The sequence below is a fragment of the Temnothorax americanus genome, unplaced genomic scaffold (genome assembly GCF_048541705.1).
Source record: "Temnothorax americanus isolate GAGA-0224 unplaced genomic scaffold, ASM4854170v1 Scaffold15, whole genome shotgun sequence".
NCBI classification, from domain to species: domain Eukaryota; kingdom Metazoa; phylum Arthropoda; class Insecta; order Hymenoptera; family Formicidae; genus Temnothorax; species Temnothorax americanus.
In genome coordinates this window covers 3309415-3331188 of record NW_027509286.1, presented here as the reverse complement: position 1 = coordinate 3331188, position 21774 = coordinate 3309415, and the positions used below count along the sequence as shown (strand labels likewise).

The following is a 21774-nucleotide window of genomic DNA, read 5'->3' as shown; positions in this document are numbered from 1 at the left end:
CTTTCTCATTAGTAGTTTCTTCAAGTGAAAAAAGCCGCGAGGCATGCGATTTCGAAAGACGGCGCGCGCGTAACGGTATCTAAAAGTGCCAAAAACTTTCGGCGAAAAACTTTCTGTAAAAGTCACACGGATCGCCGTATTATCTACCTCTTCTCTCTCTTCGCTGCTTCTTCTTCTTTTTGTCTTCTCTAACACATCGTGCCGATGACACGCGAGATTGGGCGGAGTAATTCCGGTCGAGCGGTTCAATATTCGGCGGCGCTTTCCGTCGTTAAAAACTACGGGGGATAAGTCGCGCGAGTGGACAGTATAAGCGAAAGAATTTTGTCGACCTTCGTCATTCTTCGCTGGCGCTGAAGCAGCGAAGGCTGGACGAGGGAAAGAGGATGAGTTCCTTAGTCTCCGGGGATTATGGACCTTCGTCGATGGTCCTGAACCGGGAGTTGGATGACGGGAGAAGACCGGGATCAAAAGCAAAATGTAGCCTCGACGGGAAGAACTCCAGGGAAATCGATCGGTCAAGTTTCGATAGTTAATTAAACCTGGAGTTATTAAATCCGCAAGAAGTGTACGCGATCGGCGATGTTTGAGCCTCCCGCGGATACACGTACGTCCATCGCGAAATTATTTTCTATTTGCCGTACAACTACCGATTACACCATATCACGTATACAATAAACTTTTATCAAATATTGACGGACACAACGTAAATAATAAACATATGATTATGAGTCGGATCCAGGCCGTAAAGCGGGGCGTGGTAATCAAGAGAATACGTAATATAATATTCAACGATGAATATATTACAATATCTGGCGGAGATAATTGCATACGTAGGAATACGACCTTTTCAAAAATAGTCTCCCCCTTTTTCATTATGCAAAATCTCTCCTTTTTGCGTTGGAGCTTCGCCCACGTCGGAGGGTAGTAAAAGAAAACATCACGTAGAAGCGGCGAAACGATTTTATTTGTAGCTAAGGTTGCGGGGCGCTTTATGCGCCAGGTCCTATCGCGAAAGATTCATCGAGACAATCCGCGCACCTGCGTACCCCCGATCTCCTCTTCCAGACTCGCGTTTGACGTAGGAGGATTTACGATCTTGCGCCCCGGGCCAGATTAGGCTGGCGCGCGGCGCAACGGAGGATTTTCCAGGAGCAATTCCACGTAGGGGGTTTTTAAAGGAGGAGCTTTTAAAACGCCCCTCCCCCTTCCCCGTGCATGTTCCTCTCTGCTATTCCCGGGATGCCGCTCGACCTCCCCGTTCGCAACAAACTTGTCTGTTTCGCCGTAAAGCGACGCGAAAGCTTCGCCGATGATGTGGCACCGGCAAAACGCGTCGGCAAGAGTTATAGTTTTATCTAGTCCAACGGCGAGCGCGCGATACCGGTGGAAAAGGTGGGCGACGGCGCGGCGGGAGAAGGAGAAGTATAAAAACGGAAAGGCCATGAAGCCTCGCGGGTTGCACCGGAGCCGGAGGGAAAGAGAAAGAGAGTAAAGGTATTTTTGCTCCTTTATGATTGTAGAATCTCTCGCGTATTTTACATCGCCTCGTAAACTTCTCTCTTTGCGCTCTGCTCGCGGTCCTTAATAATAGATTACCACGTGCATCACGAGCGACGACGAGAAGCGATGAGCGAGAGGGAGGGAACGTGACGTACGAGGGATGCATAGATGCCCGAGGAGCTGGTACTAACCCCCGGTAACTGTGCTTCTTCGCGGAAGCGGCAGTAATTTCGAAAATTTATTTAGTAACCTGCCGTATAACATGACTGACTGTATACGAGCGAAACTCGGGCGCGTTGGCGTCCGATTGTGATGCGACATCGATAACGCGATCGCGATATTACGGAATGAAAGAAAGGCGGAAGAGGAGACCTCTCGAAAAGGATCGATATAAACATCGTACCGTCATATGTTGATAAAGATATGCCATGTGTGTACGCGCGAATGCGTGCATTCGGGAACGTACACCGGATAAACCGCTGAGTCAAGCTATTTGACTTGCACATTTCTAGCGCCGCTCTCACCGTTATCCTCGGACATCACTGGAGAATATAAACGGGTGCTTTAAACCGTCAGAATACGGATTGGGATTGAGATTGGATTGAAATTTAATCAATTAGAATAAAGAAAACTAACAAGTTTAGTGAACTTTACTCTAATTGGTCAAATTTCAATCCAGTCTCAATCCCAATCCGTAGTTTGATCACAGTTTTAGAGCTTCTTTGAAATTGGAATGCGGGGAATGAATGCCCACTTGTTCCTTCTGTCCTCTGTTTTTTTTTGTGTATCTGCTTTTTTTCACGTCGCCTCATAAACTCAGCTTAACATTAACCTTGTAGACACTGAAAGACATTGAGAGACGTCTCGACATATCTGACACTCTTATATATCAGCAAGTAATGCGATAAGATCACAAAAATTGGCCAATAGCATGGCGCGGAGAGGAAATAGTTTTCACTATAACAACGTCGGCAATGTTATCACAAATTTGAATATACACGAAGTTATGTGACACATCTTGAACTTTAGAGTGATAGCCTCGTTTGTCTTTATTTAGCACGATTAATTGAATTACGAAAGAACATGACTGCGTTAATCTATAATGATTAATATTCTGGCTTATATTTTTACATAATTCTCGCAAACAGTCTTTCGCAATGTCATTGGCAGAATACGAATTTATATATATCACATTATCCTTAAGAACATATATATTTCACCAAATATGTCTGTTCAAGGTGACAAAGATCTTTCTTATGAAACCGCTGTTAAAAACTTGAGTTTCATAGACATTTCTATCGCAGCTTATTTAGACATATACGTAAAAAGAAAGACATTCATGTGCAATCGGTGGCGTTCTACTGGCGTAGAACAATAAAGCGCGCGCGACACTATCGATAAAATCCCTTTATTTCGTCGCGCGACGCGTGAATTCCGGAACAATGCGCGCCGAAAATTTCGAGCAGGATCACGGGAGTCTCCTTTCGAAGAGGACGGACGGACGGACGGACGGGCGCGGGCGGGGCGGCGCTGGACGGTGGAGAAGTAATGGGACAGGGAAGTGCCATTGTACGCGCATAAATACAATTCCGGGATTAAAAAAGTGGAGCGAATCCCCGCCGACGAGGGGCCGCGATCTCTTTCCTGTGACGCGCTCGTGGCGCAACCGCAATACTCGTAAAGAAGATCCGACTGGCGTGCTACCATTGCGGATGCTGAGCCGCCGGAGCGTAAAGAGAAAGCAGCTATCTCCATTCCATCCTCACCCTCTCCTCGGTTCGACTACCCGGTAAACCCTTCCGTTACACCCTACTGTCGCTGCTTTTTTCGACCGCCACTGCCATTGCGTCTTGCATTTGTTTGTCGTTTTCCCCCACGTGTACTCGCGAACTCAACTAACATTGCCTGTAATGTCGCCCCCCCCCTTGCTTTGTATTGTTATACAAAATTTCTCTCGGCATTTTTTTAAGATTAAGTGTAAAGAGATGTAAAATCGGAAATTTTCGCCCTAATAGAGTACGAGACGCTAAGAATAAATCTGAGCTTGTCTTGAAGTAAAATTGAATTAATTTTACTGGAAAGTAAATTCGAAATATACACTATGTGTAATTAGTAATAACTCAACAGATAATATCGTGGCGAAAAAAGTTGCAACAAGCTATTTATACGAGCGACATTCTAAATCTGTCTTTAATGCTGATGACTAATCACTATCCATCAGCGTTTTATCAAAAGCCATCCATTTTTTGATATTTTCCTACCATACGTGATGTCATATTCGTGATATAACGTAGAGAGTCAAGGCTTGTAAATAGTCGAGGGCGTAAAAGTGTCGACTTGGCTCGTAGTAATAAAATCGAGTATAGTACGTACCTGTACACGGCGACCACGATTTTTACGGTCGACGATCGATCGACGACCCAGCTCGGTAGATGGATTAGTGAATGACGTTAGGCAATAACGGTAATGGAAGGTGGCAGCGTTTAACCGTAGGCTATCGGTGAACGAACCGGAAGTTATCCAGCCCATTGCCCGCGGAATAGGCGAGAGAGAGAGAGAGAGAGAGAGAGAGAGAGAGGGGAGTGAAGTGGGCAATAGATCGGAATATGGTAATTGCGTCTCGTGCCGAACCAATCCGCAGTGCTCTGAAATAGGTGGGCAAAAGTCGTTGAATGCCTGGGTGCGCGGACGATCACGATCGATCGATCAGAACCGCCGAGTCGAAGGAGACAAAGCGTGTTGCTAGTGTTAAAATGTCGGACGTCTGGTAATACCAATTCACTGTCGGTTCTGGATACTTAGCAGTGTGCGACGTGGCAGATATTGAAAGAGGAAGCACGTAGTATCCCGCGAAATTGGACAGTATTGACAAGTATCCTGAAGGGATAGCAAACGTATACTATACACGTACCTACACGTTTGCAGTTTACTATGGAAACTTGCATCTTCCTATACGTGTACACGCAAAGCATTTATTTTTTAGATAATATCCGTATAACTGCCTTATTAAAATACAATTAAAGCTTCAAGATCGAATATTTATAATGAATTTTTGAATCTACTTGCAATAATAATTTCTCTCAAGACACTCATAATGGCGTAACATCCTTGTAATGTTACTGGAAATGGCATAGTGACGTAATACACATTCGGACGTTCGCAATCATGAGTCGTAATCCCCATTCTTATCGGTAGCATCAATCTGACAATATTGATTCGAGTATGTAGTCGGGCCTTCCGGCTGTCCATTTCAACCTATTGGCAAGTGCTTCGGAGCACATTATATTCTCGATTTATTGGATAGGCTTGCGAATTGGTGTGTGTGTGTGTGTGTGTGTGTGTGTGTGTAGAGAGAGAGAGAGAGAGAGAGAGAGAGAGAGAGAATGAGAAAAAAAGTAGATAGAGAAGAGTTAGACGCACTACTAGCGCGAGACGGAAAAGGTCGTCGTTGAAGAGAAAAAAAAACAGGAAGAAGGGACGAGCGGAGACCATCGTATACTCAGAAGGACGTGGACACGAGCGGCAACAAACACTCTCGTGCGTGGTCCCCTCTTGGGGAAAAGCTCCCTGCTACGACTCATTCCCGTGGTCCGTAAAGAGGCTAAGGATGCACTGGGGGTACGCGGGGACGAGCGAGCCAGGAACGTATAAAATGAAGACCAGGTCTGAAATGATAAAACTGAGGATATTTCTAGCTTACGCCGGTATAAAGGGAGGTCTTGGCGAGATGGAATGTCCCCGGCTGGGATGGTAGGAAGGCTAGATCGAGTCTCTTTCATATATGGACAATATCACCAAAATATGGTCAGTTTTAAGAACCATCCCGGCTCCGGGAGTGGCTCCTCTCGTCGTCGTAGTGATTTCCCGCGCCGCGTTTATATACAATCCCTCCTCTCTCTCTCTCTCTCTCTCTCTCTCTCTCTCTCTCTCTCTCACTCTCTCTTTTTCTTTTTCTTTTTCCCGCTTCGCGAGGGACACCCATCGACTCTTTGCACGCCCGTTGAACTTTACGAATTTTATTTTTCGCAAGGCGGAGCGCGCGGCGCGGCGGACCGGGGAGCGCCACTCGCCTTTAATAAAGTTACACGCATTCGTTCCACCTCTATGAATACGTAAACGGCTGGGCGCTTATACCCCGATAGAAATATCCTCTTTAAAAGCGATTCCTTTCAGGATCGCATTTGCAGCGCGCACGGACGCCAAGTGGAACGCGACGTGGGCATGCCTTAAATCCTGGGATATGCCCGGGCAACTACGGAAAGAGACGGAGAATTATGAATAAGACGCGGCGTTTATCTCGGAACGAGGTACGATAAAAGTATCCGGTATGTGGATATATCGTCGGAATTGCCATCCCGCTCGAATACCGAGCGTGGAGAGCGGGCGTATCTTTTGATTCGGTTTGCGACGGAGGAGGTACGTACCGTTTCCTGCCGTTTCTGGCGCAGCCGCGCGACGATAGGAGAGACCGAAACCCACACGAAAGATCCGCTCATTTCCATCGCAGGATGAGAGATTAAGGCTACCCGATACTGCCCTACGCCGCGCGCGCTATTGTCATAGAGCGAATTGCAATTTTGGGTGTATAAAGAAGCGCGCAGATGGATCTCGCGGAGATCCTTGCTGCTGTCGCGCTGCTAACACTCGTCCCGCGCATTAATGCGGAATGAGATTACTTAGGTACGTAAGAGAGGGTCGCCTTCCAAGCTCTCTAGCACTGTTAATTTAAATTGACTATCGTTCTCGAAATAATGGCGGTGTCTTTGTCGCCTTTGCGCCGAGCTTCTACTCCCTTCGTCCTCGCCCTTCCAGGTCGTTGGTGCTCATTTTCGTTCCTTTCGCACCTCCCCGCCCGCCCCCGCTCGATCCCAGCGTTCTTCTCCTTTGAACAAGCGTGGAACTTTGCGAAATTGTATTTCGTCTCCAAATTAACAATTACATCGTTTTAAAAAAACTGCGCACTCCGGCTTTTAAGGGTTCTTCCTTCTGCAGTCGTTCCGTCGAATAGCGAGAGCAGCGATGGCCGAGGACAGAAGGCGGAAGCGAAAGCGACGCCGAGGACGCGACGTCCGGGGCAAGGGACATCCCGTTAAAAAACTCTTTCAATTATTTGCCGCACTAACGCACCCAGCGAACTTTTAGTTTTTAATCTGGCAGCCACGACGTGGCTATCGGGAAAATGAAAAAGGGGAAGGCTAGATGGGCCGCGTGTCCCTGCTCGAGCCTCTGCGAAGCGAACCCCGGTGTTCGGGGGTCAAAGAAAATTCCTGGACCTTAAATTGCTTTCGAGACTTTGTGCCCTCTTTCGCTTCCCAACGACCGACGATGGAAATGCTGATATCTGTATTAAAAATGTAGTCACGCGCTATATTCACATGTGCTCCTAAACGTGTCTCCGTCGCACTTGTGTGCGGTACATTGTTGTATATTTGTCCTCGCGTTACGTCTGATTTTTCCATTTTTCAATAATATCGTATCGTTTGCCAGGGTTATATCAAGAAGTCGATCGAGGCACGTCCTCGCCCTCGTGCTGCGCGAATGAATCTTTTCATCCCGGAGCAATTTCCGCGAAACAGTTTTGCGCACGCAGCTGTTGGTAGGCATTATCGTTTGGCGTCCCTTCGCGATTTTGCGCAAATCAAATGGCGGCTCCGACACGAGCGTTCGGCTTTTTCTTTGATGCCCTTTCGAGCCTTCGCCATGCCGGAGAGAAGGCAGTCGAGTGAGAGCGTGCAACCATCCCTTGGCAGGGGGTGGCGGTTGGCGAGGCGATCGCGACGTAAGGGGCGTTCGAAGCGATGCTATGCGATGCCTCGACGCCTCGTACCTTCGGCCCACACAAAGGTCTCTCGCGTTATTGGCAGACCGCTTTACCGCGTCACCCTCCGCCGTCTCCTTCCTCTTCCTACACCCCGACACCGTTCTGGACGTGTTACGTCGAATATTCCACCGTATCGCCGGATCGCAAGATTTTCTTTTTCGCCCTCTTTCGTTCGATAGACGAAGGAAAGATCCGTCACGTTGCTCGTGAAAGCCGATATCTTCTCTGTGTAACCTCTGCAAAGTCTGGGCTATCCCCGACGTTGCTAGAATTTTGATGGCACGCGGAAAAATCAATCGCTGTGACTTGGAATTTTGGAAAAAATATACGACCTCGAAGGTAGCCGATAAATATATTCGTTCGCGGTAATTCCTCTAGATCCTCTCTGTTCCTCCCCCTAGCCATATATTTCTGGATATATTTGGGATATATACATACACCGAAGGGATATATAGTACGTTTCTACTGATTTCTATACCAGATACTGGAGTATGGCGAGGTAACCGGGCGTTTCTATTGGTCCTCTCTTGTTAAAATAATACTTGTCGAACGGACTGCGAAAAATATCTTCAAAATAGCAGACACGGTGCGAGTGCCGCGAACGAAATCCCTTTATTTACCCATGAACGAAAATCAACACGTGGGTAAAGTCGGAAACGCACACGCTCGCACAGGAAATACGCATGCGGCGGACAAAAAGGTCTGGTCAGCTTGCCGCAGAGCCCTGACGTTACACCCGTGGAAAGCACCGCAATTTGCGCGATTACGTTTTCGGTTTTCCTGTCGCGAGTCATACGAGAGTTTCTACCCGCATCCGGCATGATGGAATATTACCGAGCAAAACGGCTGAAACTCCGCTACATAAATCAGCTGGACCCCCAAGGTGATTTATTTATTTGTTAAGAGGAATAGAACTGCCACTGTCGACGGCTCGTAGGAAGTGAGTCTGCGCATATTACATACGTAAGCCTGGAAATTGCTTTAGGAAGAACGCATGCTGCAATATTACGGAATGTATACGGAATAAAAGATTTTAAGCGTGAACAGCGGCAGTTCTTCGTCAACGTCGATGGCATTGAACATTTCTTTGTAAAATTCTTTTTCCATGAATCAAATAAGCACGAAAATGTGATAAATAGAAATTTTGCTGTTTAAAATACAGAGAAAAAAGCCTGCAGATTGATATACACGCATTTCCGTATAAGTTTTCTACAGGAAATTAAATCCGCGTGGTGTAATTAAAAATTGTTTATCTCAAACAAATTTATACCATATTTTGGAGACTGTCTTATTCAATGTATCTTATTCATTTATATAGAGACTTAAACGCACGGCGAAGCGTTGAAATGCGTCGAGCTTGTTACATAGGTTTGTTACATTAGCTCTCCCATACTCGCATACTGTGACATGCGCGTAGCGTATGTATTCTTTTCGAGTTCGACGGTTTTGGCCTTTGTGTTCGGGCAGGTTAAAAGGAATAGAAGGTCGGTCGTAAAAAAAGAGCCGGTGCGCCGAAAGAATTAGCTAATTGACGAAACCTCTCAGAAAGAAAAGAGCCGAGAGAGGAAAGCTTTTTCAGGGAAGACAAAGAAGTAAAGAACCAAACTTTCAGTTCTATTGTCCGCCCCGAACAATTTGATCCGCTTCAATATAGGTTGACTTTGTGAAACCCAAGGCAGAGTTTCGCGATTACTTACTCGAATAGAATTCCACGGCGTCGCGGATATCAGAGATATTTAAAACTTCTTTCCGCCCCGCTTATAATAAATGCCTTCCTACACAAACCGTTGCAGCATTCGAATCCCCCTATTTGGTGCACGCGTATTTCGAGTTCGCGCCCGCCCGTTGTTCGCGTTTTGAGCAATTTCACCCTTGACTTTTACAAACGATTACAGTCGCTATGTTCCACATTCCCCAACCTTCATAATCGCGAGCAATTAAGTGTTCTCGACGTGACTAACGCGCGAAGTAAGGCGCTACCTATATCTGCGCATAGCAAATGCCCGCGTCAGATTTTCGATGCTACGTACAAGATACGCGAAGCGAAATTGTGAGAGCTAATGCGCCTGTCTGAATCGCTGCTAGACTCTTATGTCTTCAAATTCTCGGTACGTATCTAAATTATTGCTGAAGCCTCTTCAAACTTTCTAGAATCCGTCTAACGAGGCGAGATCGCAGATGTTCCTTCTAATTTCACGATTACATGCAATTTGCACAAATGCATAACAATTATAATTTCGCACGTATGTGCGAAAATCACACAAACAAAATAAGGTATTATATAATTAAAGAGCAAATGTGATAATAATTAATTGAATGAAATTAGGATTAAATTAAAAAAAATTACTTTTTATACACTTTCGACTTTGTAAGTACAATCGTCTTTTGTTGGAAGCCTCTCAAGCCAGCTATCTTGTTATCATAGAATATTGCTTAGACGATTTATGCATCATTTTGTCCGTAGAAATGCTGCAACATAAATACGCTTGAGTGTTATTGACACCTTATCATCATCGGAATACGTATACAGCCCCCAAATAGGATTTCCTTGTCAGTTATTATCATCGTTATTCCATATGCCAGCGACGTGGGCGTCTTTGTCGATCCGACGCTACATCGTATCAAATCCATCATAACTCCCACGTAACGAGATACTTATCGTTAGGGATGCCTTCAAATTGCCACTCATTGTTTTACCCTTATCGTACTTAGTTGCGACATATGGATGATTTACAGAGAAAACGTCGTACAGGAACATCTCGAATAATTTTCTAATATCATCATAATGTACATCTCGTTTGAATATTATCATTATATACAATTAAATAATATCGCACAAAGTGGCCTTACTTACTAATATTAACATAAGAAAACTTTCTACTAATATTATTAATAAAGTAAACACATCTTCCTTCCAACTAAAATGCGTAAAATATAGAGTGATTCATAGAAAACCTCTTAAAATTAGAGGAAAAATAACGCAAAGAAAAAATAATTCTCCTCTGAGCTACATGTGACTTGAAATATCTTATGCCTCTCGCCATTTTCGACAAAGAAAAATTAATTTTATTTTATAGAGAAACACATCATTAAAATGCAGGTCGGAAATATTAAAATATTTTGTACATATTTTCAACACGTCAACGCATACCTTTACCAAACGTAGCTCTTGGTACATGGTCACCATGTCGACCGGGATACTGGACTGCGGGCGCAGTTTGTGCAAGGGACACGCCTCTGAATGGGGTATAATTAAGTCGCAACATCGACGCAGTCCCCCAACCGCGTGGCCCTTGGGAAAGGACGGGCAAGAACAAACACGGCTAAATGAGCGCCGCAGTTTCTCTCGTTACCGCCCGGCCTACAAGCTTGCGGGGTATCTTCTATCTTCGGCGTTGTTATCAAGGACTTTGTGGACGGACGAGCGCCCAACTTGTTCTTTTCTGAAAACTCATCAAGGTCGCGCGAATCTATATCGATGATCCCCTCGCATGGCCCATAATTTCGTTTCGCGACGCACTCGCCGGAATCTCAATGCCGGTACACGAATGTCGACGATGAAATCACGACGCTCTCACTTGAATCGTGAGAATATATTTTCTTGCAATTCTATGTCGGTGGTTTTAGTAGTAATTTTTTGTTCAAACAAAGAAATTAACCCCTTACTTACCCGTTAAGAATCTTATTTTGTATAACTAAGATTATTCCATCAATGTCGAAACTCCAACTACGCAGAAAAAATAACAGCGTATAATAAATTCTTCTCGTGATTTCTAAATACAAATATGAAACGTAGAAACCTCTATAGTATTTTTTTTTCCAAGCATTCAATAAAAGTTAACGCTTTTATCATATTACGTACAATTATTTTAGTCGAGCAATTTAAAGCAATGAAGTGACGGCAACGCAAACGAGAATACGAAATAAGATGAAACGACACGATGCGGTGATGCATATGTCACGACGCGTTTAGTTGCACTCGGCGAGAAATCTTGATTGCGCCTTTTCACCAGTGCCTGGACATATAGTAATAAGAACGAAACACGACTACGAATTATATGTACGAATCACTACGCTTGTACGTGAGAGCGAGCGCTTCTTCCCATACGTGTCCATTTCGTTGATTTTCAAAGGGGTCAATATAGTTTCCGCGCACGGAATATCGTAATTAAGAGCCGTTGGAAACAGTCTGTCGTCGATGGTAACCTGCTGACTTTTTTACGCGAGACGGAGAGAAATATTGGCTCCATCGCTACCATTGTTTACGTCACACTTGGCGCGATTTCAATTGAATTAGCCGGAACGTGAAACGCTTGTGTACAGACTACGTGTTTGCGAAAGCTTTCAGCGCAATAACACCTAAATTTTTATTTCTTTGTTAGCTTAAATGACATAAGACAAACAAACTGAATATTTTGTCGAAAACTTATCAGTGATGGCGCACGATTTTTTTTTAAATGATTACGCAAGATAATAAAAACACTTGGCGCACTCTGGAAAATAGACTGTCCAACGATTGCGATTGGTACTTGGTGCAAACTCTTGAGTTCGGTGGGCAAATTTCGTGAAGAATGAAGCATCCCCCGGAGGAAAAAGACGCGAGGCAGGATCGGTGAATGACTTTTCATTAAGACTCGATTCATTCCTCATTTTTTTCCCTTTTTCCTCCCGCTCTAGATGGTCACAGATAAATTACTGAATCTTTGGCACTTCTTTCTCGCCCTCAAGCTCTTCACGGACAATTTAGCTGCGCGGCGTCTTCCGCCTCTCGCTCGCAGAAGCGTGTCTTCTCTCTCGCTCTTCTCTCTCCTTTTCCTTCTCTGCCCGATACAAACTTTTAAATAAGACGCTTCTGGGCGAATTGACTTCCTTCCTACGACGATGCCGCTTTGAGGGAGTCGGTGCCTCGTCTGAGCGCCCTCCGTTTCTACCTCGCCTTGCCCCATCCCACGCCCTTCCTCTTCTTTGTTCCGTTCCGTTCTCCCTCAAGGAGACGTCGGCTATCGAGTGCATGTCATCAACATTGTTATTGTGGTATCAATTTCCGCCTGCGATTCCAATTACCCGGACTTCCCGCCGGTGTAAAATTCAGCCCTACGTCTGCGCGGACCCCAATGAAAACTCGGAACGAAGTTGAAAACGAAACGAATAACGGCGAGTTTATGAGGGAAAGAACGCTCCCTCTATACCTTAGTCGGCTGTTCTTGCGGAATATTTTCAGAAATTGACAATAATACGTTTATTTTCCTCGTCAGGTATTCCACGTATAACATTATTTGTGTTCGCAAACAACTTTATATTTTATGCGTGGTGCACCGCTCCGCAACTTCTGGGCTCTGCGTATTCGAATACTTTTGTATATCTATACCTTAACTCGTATTTTTTAACTCCGGTAACTTCGTGCGAATATTATGCATGCTTATTTTTTTCCATTATTTTTTTTTTTTAATTGGGCAAAGATACATTCGTGACACGGAAATCGTGACCGATCTTTTTGAATATTAATTACGGTGAATTAACTTGCAAAGAGAGCCGTGTCGTTGGTTTTCGAGTAGTTTCTGCAATATTCGCGAATGTTATGTCGAGACGGGCGTTCCGGGCAAAACTACCAGATTATCTAAGGATAACATTAGTAAAACGCCAAAGTCGAGACTCACCAAGAATGTGACTCGAAAATCACTTGTCTTCCGCTAATTAGAACGGAGTGCTCTGCCATCTTTGCGGTCTTAAAGCATACGCGAACTTTGCTCGAAGTACGACGGAAGAGCGTACAATCCCCCCGGCATACGTATACCCAACATTTGTTAAACATACCCGTTGAATGTACTCACGAAATTTCCATATATATATATATATATATATATATATATATATATGCGGAGTACAACGAATGTTATATCAGACATCGCGCGCTTTTGCCTGAATGCTCCTAATACACGCGGTAACGTTAAATGAAAATAATCGACATTCTTTCGACACACATTCGGCTTGAAACGTACTAGTCTAGGAATACACAGGCGTATATACACGCATGCCCTCGGATAGATCGATTTCGCTATTTGGTTATTCGACAGCTTCGGAATCCGGGCCGTGCCCGTGGGACAGCTGAAATGGGATCACGGTGGCTCGCTTTCGAAACGTGGCGAGGGGAAGGAGGGGGCAGGGGGGAGACGAAAGTTCGGACGATTTCATGAATCACAAATGAGGGACGAAATGACATTAAACTGGCGGACTTTCGCGCGTACAGCCAGCGAGCGAGCGAGGTACGTAAGGCGGATGCGTCGTGCGCTGGCAGCGCAAAAAGGAAGAAACGCCGCGCGATATCGTCTCGCGTAAAAGCCCCCTTATGGTGTTATCAGCATTTACGGCAGCTGTTTCGTCGCTAAATGTGCATTGAAACGAATGTGCCATTATCCTCACGCTAATTCAGCCTTATGTTCTTTGTTCCAGGTAAGTTCGGTAATCGCGCTACTGGGAGAGTACCTACCTTCGGGATTCCCGACACTTTGGTATCCTTAGCGTCGTGGAGGGGGGGGGTGAGTTTTCCTCGCGATGTATCGCCGACTCCTTTTATACTCACACGTTAACAGAGATTTCTCTATATAAATACACGCGAAAGCGGTAGATAAGGACCCACTTGCCAAACTTAATTTGAAAGAAACTTTCGGAATTAATGGTATTGAAATTTGAGTTTCGTCTTGTATCACTTTGCATAAAATCGTAGAAGTAGAATGTTATTCCACAATTTCAGTAACTAGGTCAGAATTCAACGTGGATATTGGAACGATGAATTTCACAGAATTTACAGTTTCAGCAGAAATCTTCTCGCAAAGATATTTCGTATTATATGCATTTACGTATTATATTATTACGCGTAATTACAGTAAATTTCATGCGTCATAAAGATATCCGAAATAGCATCAAAAACCATAAAATTTCGATGTCCTTTCTCTAGCGAGTAACGCTAACGTATGTTTCAAATGCGCTAAAGAGACAGTAACAATTTTATACGGCTGTTAAAGCTTTTGAAATAGATAAAAATACATCCTCTGCGGAAACCTACCATGCGAATGCACACAGCTATTTTCTTTTATGTTCTGTATCGTATAATAAAATACACGTACATTATACAAAATTCCACAATTTGTATCTATATTATTTTGCTTCCTTTTACTGTTTTGTTATATCCTATAACCACTCCTCTCCCACACACAATGTATTAAAAACCAGATATGATAATACTCTTTCAGAAAATTTAATTATTTTTATTTAGAAGCTTGAGCTAATCGTCTCCGCAAAAATAACCTTTATTTTTTTTATTCCGTAATTAACTGCTCGTGGTCTATTGAAATAAGTAGAAAAAAGGTAGCAAACGGGTGTTTTTATTCGCGGTAAGACGTCATGTCCGTTCTCCGACGAATAATTCACGGGGGAGCCTAAGCAAATACTTATCGATACTCCTGTATTTTCCTATCGCGGGCGATCAGTTCGCGTCCAGCCCTTTTATAACACAGCTTGCGCGATTTCCGCTTCTCGGTCGGTCTCGCCTCTCATGACTTTGACACTATCTTTAGATGCGTGTGACCGATAGTCGATGACCGCAGTCGATTGTTCGATGCTTCAACTTTGCTCGATGGCACAATGGATCCATTTAGCCTACGGTTGGTCGTCTACTCGAAATCGTCGTCCCTTCCGCGCCCCCGAACCGCAGAAATGTTTGCATTTACCAGAGCCAGGTTGTGTGTGTTCCCGGTGAAAGCTTTTGGGGTTGTTCAAAGTGTCAACTCGGAATGCGTCCATCTATCGTACGGTATACAACACACGGCCATCAGGACGAGAACCAGTGCCGGGATACTTTATCTTCGTACATCCAGGGACGAAAAATACTGCACGATGAAAAAATCGACCCAATAAGAGAGAAAACTCGGTATCTTATAGAGTTTCTCGCGAGCCAATTTAAAAATTTAGATCTTGGCTCAATTTTCTAAGACACTTTAAAATCGTATTAAAATAATAATCATCGTTTTTCTCGTTGCTATGTGCACGGATATGCGAAACTGTTGTGCAACACATAAATGAAAATTACATCTCAGTATAAATAAAATTCAATATAAATTTTTAACATAAGTGAAAATTAAGCCGTCGTAAGCGGTTGAAGAGAGGGGATCGACTTATCACGATTTTTCAATTCTGTTATCGGACGCCAGACAGTACACATTATACGAGACGTTGCCTTACCGGCAACAGTAACTAAGATGATATTTTATCCTTTCCAATCCCGATGTATCCTAGAGGTAGCTAGGCGCCTCCCGTAAATGCGCGGTTATTATGTTATCTCAATCCAGCAGGAGGGCGGCGTCGTATCCATATGCAGGGAGCGCCCCTGGTATCGGATGAGTTCAGCTCAGACGGCGAGAAATACGCACATTATTTTTCCTGCTCTCATTTTTGTCACGATTTTAACAACCTTCGTTACGGCAGGGGAATTAGTATAATCTGTTGGCCGTCCTAATTAACGCTTAAAGCGCGGCGCCTTTTTTTCCCTCGCCTTACGGTTTTTCTCTCTTTCCGTCGTTAATTCTTTCACGGAAGACCGTTAATTTTTATCAACCTCCCTCGTGGAACTTGTACTCCCCGCTTTATTTCCAGCGGAGATATACACAGGTAATAATAATTCGGCGGAAATATATTTCTCGGCATGGTTATGCGATACGATATTGCTTCGTCGACACGAGTTCGATAATCGTAGCTCTGGATTTTATAACTAGATATGCTTTTGATCCCAGAAAGAGCTGAACATTCGTTTAAAGAACGGTTGCATTGTGATATGTATTTCATATTTTTCTATCCCTCTCTCGGGATTTACGGGATTACGTATACCGTCGTGTGTTTCTTGCATCGGAAATAATTCGGCGAGCACTATATTTGACTATCACATCTAGACTTACAAGATATTTCCAGCATAGGAAGCGTTTCTGCTTGCGATAGTGTCAAAAAATCGCGTTTCTCCGGCGATGTATTTCCATAGGACGTATATGGCATCCGACCGTGTATGCTCGGAAGTAGGTACTCGATATTGCTTGAAAATTGCGGTGCACACAGCAGCTGGTAATCGAGATAGCGCGGGATCAAAGAGGCTGTATAACTAAATACACATTTGGTCCTCGGGTCGTAGTGCAACGGGCAATATTTCGTTGTGGCGGCAGCATCAACGGTGACGATATTGGGTGGTGCGCTCTCACCGCGCCGATACCTTCAGCTAGTTGGCCTTGCTTGGACTCCCCGAGTTCGGAGTCCGGCACATTAACGGAGATAGGAGCTCCGCTCAAACGTATAATTGCGGGACGAGGCAATTGTGGGAGTCCCTTGGGAACCGGGGGCTCCCGCAAATCCGCCCGCCCACCAACTTCGAACCCCTTCAGTCCACACGTTTCTCCCGGCACAAGCCTCTCTCGCTCTCGGTAAGATGCCCCTTTCCTCCATTGAGTCGCCTCCGCACGACCGCCTCTTATCTTCTCTCTCGCGGCAGATAACCGAAAACGATGATATTACGTGTCCAATCCCGCGCGTCAGACCGGTCTCTACGTCTAGTTGCGATTATCCCTTGTCCTCGTACAGATTTTCGTTCCTTCTTGGAGGCCTCCGTCTTGAAATCCTCCTATATATGTTTCCCCACTTCTTTTCTATCGCGATAGTTCACTTATACTTTACGGCAGAACGAGACGTGGCAAACGAAAGCAAAAATGACGTGCCGCATATTCTCTATCGATTAGCAATGACGGTATAAATAAAAATTGCAATTATACTTGAATTATTTCAAATCGCGAGAGAGAGAGAGAGAGAGAGAGAGAGAGAATTTCGGTACGTAAAGAATTATCGAATAAATTACGAGACATATTAATGAACCGTATCGTTTTCCGTTCGTTTCGCACTGCAAGCACTCCGATGTTATTTATTCCTTTGATGTATACACACAGCACCCGAGCGCGCGCCATCGATGAATTCAGCGCGTGGTATTTCGGCGAATCTAATATAATGAAATGTAACTTCAAACGGTTAATATATCGAACGATCGCCGCGTTACGCTACGTTGCCGTCGATGGGGGGCACACAATTTAACGAGGCGTCGAAACTATGACGGATATCACGCTGCCCTCAGAAATTCCAGACATATCGTCCCAATTTTCTGCGCGTACGCGGCTAATGAGGTATGGGCTGCATTCACTTGCAGGCTACGCGCCTCTCTGTCACTTTGATCGTGCATAATACACCAGGCTAGGTTACGGAGAGGGACCATATAACTAATTATATACTATTACGCGCCTGATTTCCCCGCGGGCGAAAAATAGAGGAAATATATCAGAAAGCCTCCGACGAGAATAATAAGTGCTATTAAGATCCGCCACCTCGCGCTCGTTTCCTTCCCCCGCGGTCTCCTTCTCCGTCGCGCAACGCGAAAACCGAGACCGGAAAGAAGACGAGAGGAAAGTGCGAGAAAAAAAAAGAAAGGACAGAAACACGCGGCCGAAAGAATATAAAGAAAATAGCTTATTCTCCCGTCAACCAGTACCCCTATTCTGTAACCTCGTAGCGACAGTGTCGATATCGTTGCCGTTGTCGTTGCGCAGGTATACTATATGGAAAAAAAGCTGCGCAACGACGATATAAACGATACCGACACTGTCGTTATTAGAGTTACAGAATAGGGCTACAGAACTGCTTTCGGGTGCATTGCTTATTAATGACCGTACTTCATCCAATTAGAATAAATTACCGCTATATACTTCTTTCGGATGCTGCATGCCCCGATACGTCTCGAATGACCGAGAGGAGAAACTCGATTCGTGGAAACGCTATCGCGGTACTTTCGTCCGATACACATTTTCCGTCGTTTTTCTTCCTCCTTCCTAACCACTCTCGTCAATGTGAATTAAGCGCGTTAATTCGACAACAAGTGCGCGAATCAGAGATTTCACGCCAATTAAGTCGGATAATCGGGCACTCTTTTAATAATTCAATGAAATTTCAGCGACTCTAATCCATACCAAATATATTATTTACTGTCTTTGTGGCCGATCGCTTTTTGCGCGTCAAATCTTCATGGTCTTCGTTTAAGATAGTTGCTTAATTGCAATTTTGACTGTAGAGCTGCGCACGGTTGTCTTATCGGATTTAGCAGAGTCTAGACTCCGGGCGGAGGAGGGGAAGAAAGCGGGGAGGGAGAAAGCGAATACCCTGGTTAGGTGGAAAGTTAAGGTTGGGTCTTTACTTAACCGTAATCGGAAGATATTGCCGGCAGCACTGTACCAAGGGCACTTTACCAGCCGCCTTAAGAAAGCACTAGCTTCGCGAGGCCCGGTAACGCCAGTCCGGACCGTTATTAAAAGAACCCCCTTTATCTCAGCTTCTCTCTCTCTCTTTCTCTTTTCCCTCTCGCTTTCTTCCTATTCCCTTGTCTTCTTCGCCGAGATGCCGCTTCCAGTCACTCTCGTTCCCTTTGAAGCTAAGCGTATTTCTATGTCAACCTTTGTACTTTTTAGCGAGGGAACCTACGGCGCCAATGGGTCTACTATGCGCGCCTCCGTAACGTCGCAAGGTAACGTCCGTTTCAGCGAGCGACCGCGCGCGCCTTAATGGCGCTTCTTAATTTCTTGGGGTGAGACGGGATCTCAAAATAGTTACGGACGAGATGCAGCAACAGGAGATTGCAGGGTCTCTCCGCAGGGACAAATACCGGAATGACGACGCGTTTCATTCGCTCGTTCACCTTCCTTTTTGATAACTCTCCTCTCTTTTTTAATTACAGTCTATTCCGCGAGCGCTTAACGTTTTATTCGTCAACACGGAGAACCCGTAGAGAAGATTGTCGGAAAATTTCGACGTGCAAGTAGATGAGTGATGGAGTTTTTATAATCCATTGTTAAACGTCATCGGTCACGTCAAGTCGCGTTTTTCACGGTGGACGCTACCGGAAATTTCGCGTTTGATCATACCACCTCTGACTACCTTCCACAGGGTGACGCTAGAAAGTTGACACTTCCGGGTCGCGCACCCGATGCCCATAAATTCCCGCGGCGGCGACACTTTTCATCAGGCTCTGATTACTTATTCACGCGCCGACGAACGCGGCGATAGAAGAGCGCAGACGACATGTGAGTGAGAGTGATGTGCACATGTGTGCGTGTCTGTGTGTGTATGCGCGACCTGCTCGCACAGCTCGGCGCTGCCACTGTGATTGATAATAATGCAAGTCCGACGTCGACGCGCTAGCGTCTGATATTACTGAAACATTATTTACGGGGGTAAAATGAAATTTTTCGATCCCAGAATGAGAATTATAATGGAAAGCGTGCAGCCGATAAACCGAGGGTACGTTCGCGTGTAACAGGCAAACTCGTTACATTGACGAGAAGTTCGAAGTTCATAGATTATCAAAACTGTTGAAAGCTATATGAGAAACGCACTGTCACACGTGTTCACAAATAATTTTAATATTCAATATTATTTGTACAAGTGTGGCACAGACTCCCGCATTCATTTCTCCCACAGAACAACCGTCTTCCACGATTCGTTCCTCTTTTAGGAAGCATTTCTATACGTTCGTATGAATTTTGTTTTCGAAATTTACAATTCCCCGTAAATCCACCGCAATTATTAATTACATTACACGATTTGGGCACGTCAAGCGGATTAAATTCTCGTCCAGCGTAATACCTTCGACCAGTCACCATGAAAATACCGCCTCCCCATCCCCTCTAATTTAAGGGTCGTTAGATATTAACCAGGCTAAAATAAATCCGTAGGACGGCGAGGACTATGCCTTGCGCCAGAGCAGCAACCCCGCCGTATTTCCACGTAGCTACCTCGTTTGTGAAATTTGCGTACGTGTGCATCCCTAGACATTCGACATAGTTATAGCGCGCGTTACATGTACACGTGTGCGCCCGCAAAGATCTTATCCTACAGAATAGTAGCGGATACATCACACGCAGAAACGAGAGAGCCCCTTGTTGTCGCGCGTTTCACCCCCTGTCTGCGTCCCTTTCACCTCTCATCTTCTCTGTCTTTGTTCCGTCGGGGAACAACGACGCGACACCGTTCCGACTGCGACTGTCCTGTCACACCCCCGTACACACCCCGCTTTTCGTCGTCGTCGTCATCGCCGTCGCTACCGCCGTCGCCGTCGCCGTCGTCGTCGTCGTCATTCCCCGCTGCGCCTGCTCTGCTCGTCTCTGAAATAGCAGGCTACACAACTATCATATTCCCGGCCCTTATTTTTTGCAGCGCTGTCACGCGGCGCCGTATATTTTGACGTCCGTAATCCATTCTCTCCCAATCGGTGCCTACATGCTATGAGATACACCGTGTGTCAACCGTGTGCAGGTACAACGCGTCCGAGCATCATTTCAACAAGTTATCGCCGGTATACCTCTTTAAACGCATGCAACGTTCGCGCTCCCCTCGAAAAATTTCGCCGTAGACACGCTGTAATATACATACGCGTATATTTTCCAATTTAAGAAGTAGGTAAGTTACGTTAACGGAGGCAACGCCGTAATACCAAAAGTTCCACAAAAGTTCCAACAATACTGATACTTTTATTATCATGATGTTTTCTTTTCTACTGATTTCTATAAGAAACATGAAATATTTATCGCGCGGATTCCATTCCTTTGAAGAATTTCTCCTTTCGCAGAGAAGTTTTCCAGCTTTCCGCCACATTTCATGTGACAAAAGATAATGATTGCGCTCTGTTTTTTTTTCCGCGATTCGACCCCGAGCGCCGAGAAGCTTCGCAAGTCTGTGATAGTAGAACGGATTGAAGGTGCGTCCGCGGGCGGAACGACGAAGAAAAAGGAAGAAGGGACGGAGATAGTTAGGGGGGTTGTTTGTCTCTGCTTCCGTCTACATGGCTTCGACTACGCCATTGAATCAAGTCGAACAGAGCCGCGGGCTGTTGTGTAAACCCTGGGCCTTGATTGAAAAGCTCCGCACTCAAATATTGGATGATAAATCAGAGAGTCCAGAGAGTTCCGGTATCTCGGATTGTATGCCTTTCGCGAATGCTCATATAGCCGTATCCGTCCGTGATTAGTGTACAAATACCTCGAATAGTCGGAAAGCAATGATCAGGATGTTCCGAAGCTAATTGCGCGGCAAATAGTACATCGCCTACGTTTGCGGCAATAGTTCTAGGCATGAGCCTCCACGCCGCGCCGAGCTCGCTGAATTATTCATAAGCATCGTCTCGCGCCTCGCATCGTTACGTTTCACAGCCTCGACTTACATCATTACGCATTGGATGGGACGAATCGGGTTATCGTAGCGAATCTCGCGTATCATCCTAAGATTCTGGGAAGACGGATCCGCCAAGAATGAGCCTTTGGCTAGCGCATGCGCGCGCGATTCAAGTTAATATATCGGAACATATCAGATGTAAATCGACAGGC

The 21774-nt window shown here is 45.1% G+C and overlaps 1 protein-coding gene and 1 long non-coding RNA gene across 4 annotated transcripts in view; both read left to right on the top strand.

Moving 5' to 3' along the window:
* Positions 1 to 14443, top strand: part of LOC143895239 (uncharacterized) — a 129331-nt gene extending 114888 nt beyond the window's left edge. Inside the window, exon 3 of the long non-coding RNA XR_013256254.1 lies at positions 13775 to 14443. This is a non-coding gene — a long non-coding RNA (uncharacterized LOC143895239). The remainder of the gene's footprint in view (positions 1 to 13774) is intronic.
* LOC143895228 (CUGBP Elav-like family member 4) overlaps positions 1 to 21774 on the top strand; it is a 466213-nt gene that overhangs the window by 206809 nt on the left and 237630 nt on the right. The gene's annotated exons all lie outside the window — the stretch shown is intronic.